The sequence below is a fragment of the Cyprinodon tularosa genome, unplaced genomic scaffold, assembly GCF_016077235.1.
Source record: "Cyprinodon tularosa strain WSP-4 unplaced genomic scaffold, ASM1607723v1 ctg36, whole genome shotgun sequence".
Classification (NCBI taxonomy): Eukaryota; Metazoa; Chordata; class Actinopteri; order Cyprinodontiformes; family Cyprinodontidae; genus Cyprinodon; species Cyprinodon tularosa.
The window spans coordinates 1,836,516-1,842,515 of record NW_024039074.1 but is presented as its reverse complement, the minus strand read 5'-3'; the positions used below and the strand labels follow the sequence as shown (position 1 = coordinate 1,842,515).

Sequence of the window (6,000 nt, the reverse complement as noted above, 5' to 3'; positions counted from 1 at the left end):
GGGATGGAGCAAAGTCCTGTTGGAAAAGGGAATCAGCGGCGTTGATTCTGTGCCTCAACACTCTTCATCTAAACTCTGGGACGCTGATTTTCCGAGTTAAACACGTTTAACATTCATCTGAAAAGGAAAAGGATCCTTGGTCTCAGCCCGGTAAGAAGCTTCTGATGTTTGTGGTTAATGTCTGCCAGCTGCAGCCCGTTACCTGCATACATCCGTGGCGTTGCCTTAATCTGAGCTGCTGTTTCCTCCTTGTGATTCAGCATTAAATCTTCCCTTTGCTTCATCCCTGGCTATCATCCTGTTCATTTCTGTATTTCCTGAGATTATTTTTAATCTACTCGTCTTCTGGGGATTAATCCCATGATTGTATAAAAAATATACTTTTTTTCACTTTATGAGGAATTGCTAGAGATAAAATGTTTAATTTTCATCAAATTAACTCTAAAAATCAAGGATACATATTGCTTTGTACTGTAATTAACCTACAAGAAGGTTTCACATTTTCCTATCTTGATAGAACCTAAAATTGTTAATCTCAGGAGATATAGCTATCAAACAAACAAAAAAAAAAAAAAAAATGTTTTCTATATTTTTTTAATCCAAAAAAATGTAAAAACTTTGTGGTTTTGAAAAAAATCTAACATTTCCTAATGTTTATGTAACTGGCACTGTCTGGGTCTGTTGCTGGTTTTTAACCTTTTAAAATAATCTGATTTTTACAGATTTCTTTATGAATAACATCATAAAAGCCACGGATCAGATGGAGACATGCAACGTTAATCCCCACTTTGTTTCACTCCCACACAATTTCTATCTTGACGCCCACATATGTTCTTAGCTGGAAACATCCAAAGTGTATTTTCACCTTACAGAGGAGCAAACCTTCCTCATATGAACAGGTTTACAGCGATGGGAGCCAATGTTTCTGATCCCACTCTATCAATTCAGACCACTTTAAGAGAAAAGATAAAACAAAAATGTTTATAAAAACTCAGGTAAGATGGAAACAATGAGAGAAATTAAAAATCTAAAGCTTTTATTTGAGTTTTACTGAACTATGAAACATAATTTTAAAAATGCACAAATAATCCAATCTTATTCAGAGGCTACAGCTGCTTCTGTTTTGTTTTCCATCTGTCCTCCCTGGGAGACTTCTCAGCATAGAGGCTGATCAATAAATCAATCAGTTTCTCTCTGCTGATCAGGACATCTGTGGATTTCTGTGGAACATGACCTTTTGTCTCATGAGCAGCAGAAAAACATGCTATTATTATCATTTACTCTCTTAAACCCAAAAAGCAATAACTGACAGAATTTAGACACAATTATCCGAGAGAGGATAAAATAAAGTAAGAATTGAACAAGCCGAAGTCTTAAACATTAATATAAGCTTACAAAACTTGATTTAAATGGATGTTGATGCTACAGAACTATTGGTAATAATAAAGGAATAACAAAAAACAAACCACAGGGGTTGTTTGCTCTGATCTCTTTGTTATATAAATGAAATGTAAAGCCATCTGAAGTTTTACTTTCTCAGCTTCAACTGGAGGAAATGCAGCAGTAGCTGGAATTCAGCAATAAGGTAGGGCTGGTGGACATGACCCATGTTTGGAAACCGTCCAGGAGGTGGAGGCGCTGCCCATGGATCTTTGCTTTGACCTCTTTGCTGTTTATTTTCTTTTTTTCCTCAGATCTGTGAGACCTTATGTTCATGGGCGGAGCTAGAAAGGGGGCAGGGGCCCCTTCCCAGGTCACTGGAACATGAGCCCCATTTACACTCCCCTTTAGAAACCGTGCCGAGATCGGTCTGAGCACGGTTACCGAGATAACTGTAGAGGGAAAATGCCAGAAACAACTGAACCGGACTAAATTCTTCATTAGGGCTTGGTGCGGTTCAGTTCTGGCTCAGTTCAGAGATAACAAAGAGAGCATGAGCTGACTGCATCATCTCCTTACAGACAGCCTGCGTAATCATGAATATTCCCTACAGAATCATTCCACTGATGATTCTGCTTGGCAGTTTGATGAGCTTCAACGTCTGTGAGCCCTGATTAGACCATCATTGTCGTATCCACTTTCCAACAGCCGACTCTGTCAAGTAAATTCACCAAAGGCTGCCTTCTTTGCCTGACTTTCCGCAAACAACGAAATATCACAATTATGGCGCCCAGACTGCGCAATATTACATGGCGCCGCCATGTTGATTTGCTTGACTTCTTCCTTCAATCCTAGCAGTGGTACTGTAGATCATCACTAGGAGGTGAGGAACCATACTAGCATGATGTGTAAACCGTCGTAAGGAACCAAGCTCGGCACGGTTAATTGATCCGAACTCAGATTGGTTTCAGAGGGGTAGTGTAAATGGGGCTATGATTTACTAGCCTGACGTAGTCCGACTCAATTCTAGTCAGGATATGAGTCTGATACTGCTCCATAGAGCTGTGATTATGGGCCGTGTTTTGAACGAACCAGGAACTCAATTGGATAGACCTACAACCAATAAGAGCAACGGAGTGCGTGACGTATGTTAAGCCATGCATAGTTGTTGTCAACAAAAATCAAAGCGTGCAGTTGCACGCCTAGACATGACACTGTATTTGCAGTTTACACTCGGACACTTTAAAATGTTGCACTGCTAAATTTATCTTCCCACGCTGCTACATTACTCATACTTCATCCATCCTGTACATTCCTATTAATATACATTTTATTCTCTACTTCTTGTTTTTATATATCTGTAAATATTTTATCTATTTATATAATTTGATCTTGTAGCTAGTTTTTATAATATAATTTATTTTTTTATATTCTGATGTAACTGGGGCCGTGACTCTCAATTTCGTTCTACCTCATGTAACACGTGATGTGAATGACAATAAAGTCTCTTGAATCTTGAATCTTAGAAAAAGAATAAGAAGATGAGCCTTGATCGCGTTTCTCTGTTCCTCTTTTAAAATTAATTTGCTGTCGATATCTTCTAGAACAGACCTAATAGCAGAATCTACTCACTGTTGTTGTCACCCAAGCGCGCTTTGGTCACGTGGTTGATTACGTTACTGTTCATCATCTGTCCATCATCGTATAAAGCCCGCCCTGACAATTTGATTGGCCTGCCAGAGAGTGGGCGATCATACTCGCGCTACTATGGAGCAATGCCAGACCGAACTTCCCGACCTCAAACGTTGTGGGCGGGACTATGTTCGGAATGGCACCCAGGCTAATGATTTACCACCTGTGTTTTAGAAGCAAATAAGCAGTTCCCCTCTAAACCAGAGGTTGGCAGCACGGTAACTGAGTAGATTTTTCAGTTTTTAGCACTTTATCCATCAACTGACAACAAAATTCCAATTAATTAACAATTCACATCAATATACTAACGACTAAGACTGCAAGATGGAACAGTGGGTGGCACTGCTACCTTGCAGCAAGAAGGTTCCGGGTTTGATTCCTGTTACAGGGTCTATCTGCAAGGAGTTAGCATGTTCTCCTGTTAGAAAACATGACTCTTAGGTTAATAGGCTTCTCTAAAGGGTATTTAGGTGTGAGCGTGTTTCCATAGTTGTGTCAGTCTGGTGACCTGTCCAGGGTGTGCCCCGCCTCTGCCTCATAGACTGACAAGCACGGCCTCAATGCAAAGAGATGGATGGATATTAACAGACAAAGCACAGCTAGATTTTGTGCTTCATTTGGAAGAAAATGAAGGATGAAATGAAAAAGCATAACTGTTTTACACAATATAGATGTAAAAATATGTGCGCAGATGTATAAGCAAGGAGTTTTGTTTTTAAATCTAGTCCATCTTTACTGATTTATTAGGAAAATTCTGATGTTTTTCTCCTTCAGTTTCCAGTTGGTTCAGTGTGATTAGTGTAGACTGACACTAAACTAGTTTCTGGAGTCTATCAGTTTTCTGCCGCCCCTCAGTACACGATGATCTCTCTCTGCCATCCCTATTAAAATGTTCTTATTCTCTGGTAAACACTGAATCTTCAAAGCTGAATGCTAAAGTCAGAATATCAATCATTCCAACAGTAATGGTAATGTTGCTAAGTTAAAATTAGAATTCAAAATCCACTCCGGCTGTCACAAATAGGAACATGTTGATTTTTGCAGCTTTATAAAGCGTTGTGTCGACACCCAACATTTCCGTACATGAAGTGCATCAGTGGTCCGGCTGTGGACATGTTGTAGCTGTCTGCTGTAAAATAAGCTGATTCTCTTTCGCCTTTGAAAAGTTTCTTCACTTAAATCTGAGATTTCAGATGTTTTTATAATCCTGCAAAAAACTTGTTCTTTTACAGAGCAAATGATTTTGGAGAAGGAGCCATTTTCCCTGCATGGTAGAATTGCTCTGTCAGTTTTCTTTGTGATCAGTTACCCACACATTCGACTAAAAAAAAGGGTTTTTGACAGACAGTCTCAGGCACGTTCTCATTCATTTATATTATTCATTTGAAATCTGGAATTTGGCATAAACATCAACTGAGCTTGGATAATTACAGAAAACTGCAGCAATTTACTACAAAATGAAACTTCTGTTCAAATTGGTTGTGAAATTAAATGAAATCCGACTGAATTTTTTTTTGTATTCTATGCTGTAAAACAACAACAAACAAAAAAAAATACTTCTTTTGTGTAGATGTGTTAAAAACGTATCCCCTTATAGTTTAAGCCAGACCTCCTCAGTCTGTTAAATATTAATACAAACAGCATGGCTGCCCCACTGGGAAATCATTTGTAGAATAAAGCAGATCTCCAATGACCTAACAGTTTAGGAATTCCCCTCCAAGTCCCTCTCTTTGGGCTTTTGTGGACATTGTGAGCGATGGACTGAAAATGAGGTCCTTTTCTCCTCGTTTCCCGGAAAAGTTGACATTTAGGAACAGGTTTTTATTGCCCGCCAGTTCCCGCCACAGGGTCACCCCAGTATTTGTCTCTCCCTGCCTGCCGGCTGGCTCCGAGCCCACATACCTTCCCTTCGGTTCTCAGAGCTGGGAGGATAATGGAGCAGAGGAGTAGGTGCTGGTTGGCGCTTTAATTGGCACAAATAGTAATCGTATGCAAGCTGAAAGTTTAAATTGTTCATCTTTTCTCATTCTGCTACATTTACCTCTCAAAGCTTCATTTAGGTTTTCTCCTTAAATCACTTTAACTCAAAATTACCACAGTTTAAAAACTGGGTTTCCTAATAGTAGAGGAATGTCAGATATTTTAAATCATGGGTCAAATTTTGGTTGAGGGTGAATCCCATTTCTAAAACTCCAGCTCTGCTCCATCATGTCTAAAAATTTCTCAGTTCAGCAATACTCAAGATAAATGTTCTTGCGATAGCAGATGAATTAAAAAGGTATGTAGACTGCATTGTTTCCAAATTCATGAATTTGATCATTTTGCCAATATAAAGGAAAATATTGGAAGCATAGGCAATATCACTCAGAAATCGCTAGTCTCTGACTCCCTGCAGACTTCCAGCAGTCGGCCAATCAGAAGGAAGCTGGATTTAGCTAAAGACTGGGATTGTTGTTTTGCTTTTTCTTGCTGTAAATTGAGCTAAATAACCTGATTAATACCACCAATCAAAAGGTAAAGCTAATATTAACACACGTTGCCTCCTAATGACTGAAAATTAAAACAAACGAAAATTTATTTAGGCTCAAAAGTATGATGCAAAAGGTCCAGGACATAAAAAGCACCATGAGAGAAGGAACAGCTCTCATAACTCAGACCTTTTCTAATTAAGTCACATTATACTAACACTGGGTGATTCAACCTTAAAATGACAGCAAACTGCCACAGTTCCAGGGCTGGTTGTTGGGAATTAGCCTCGGCTATAAATACTGATACCGACATTGGGCTGTTTGGATATAATAAACCAAGTTGAATTTATCTATTTAACTAACATAAGTTTTCAAACCCATCGTATGAATTTGATGGAAAATGTTTTGGGAAGGATTATAGTTTGTACAAAGGTATGAAGGCATGAAGACACAAAAAAAA

At 38.8% G+C, this 6,000-nt stretch overlaps 1 protein-coding gene across 1 annotated transcript in view; it reads left to right on the top strand.

Moving 5' to 3' along the window:
* dbn1 (drebrin 1) overlaps positions 1-6,000 on the top strand; it is a 126,119-nt gene continuing 120,119 nt past the window's right edge. Inside the window, exon 1 of the mRNA XM_038295783.1 lies at positions 1-150. The gene's annotated coding sequence lies outside the window, so the exon portion shown is untranslated. The remainder of the gene's footprint in view (positions 151-6,000) is intronic.